The sequence below is a fragment of the Penaeus monodon genome, chromosome 22 (assembly GCF_015228065.2).
Source record: "Penaeus monodon isolate SGIC_2016 chromosome 22, NSTDA_Pmon_1, whole genome shotgun sequence".
Taxonomy (NCBI): Eukaryota; Metazoa; Arthropoda; class Malacostraca; order Decapoda; family Penaeidae; genus Penaeus; species Penaeus monodon.
In genome coordinates this window covers 16,361,949-16,362,471 of record NC_051407.1, presented here as the reverse complement: position 1 = coordinate 16,362,471, position 523 = coordinate 16,361,949, and positions in this window count along the sequence as shown.

Here is a 523-nt window from a genome sequence, read left to right as displayed (position 1 = left end):
GGGGGAAATCCTGATTATATTTAGAATGATAATCACTAAAGTTTTCAGTGAATAAATGGATAAGAAGAAATAAAGATATATGGAAACAATTTTTGATTGAGCTAAATGATCAATAACCGTTTAAAAGTTCCAGTAATTTGGTATTAAATGCCACCTATTCGCTCTAATCTATACTTACAATTCGTGAATTGTATTTACATGTAGTTGTTAAGTTTCGTTCATTTATTGTTGGCGAATTTTGTTTATTTGCTGTAGATGAATTTTGTTTACTTGCTGTTGACGTATTTCGTTTACCTGATAGATATCATTTTCTCTATCTCTCTCCTCTAGCCTGCCGGACTGTCTCAGGAAACGTATGCCGGATTCCTTTCTTGGATGTTAATGATATTGACCAAGCAGGATGCACAGCTAATGGCTACTGTCGCCCCGATTACTCGCAGTTGGCGATGGAACAGTGCGATCTCTCAAGCCAGTGCGATTCGGCAACTCCCCCTACATGCGGAGGTAAGAAGTATGTGCAAAA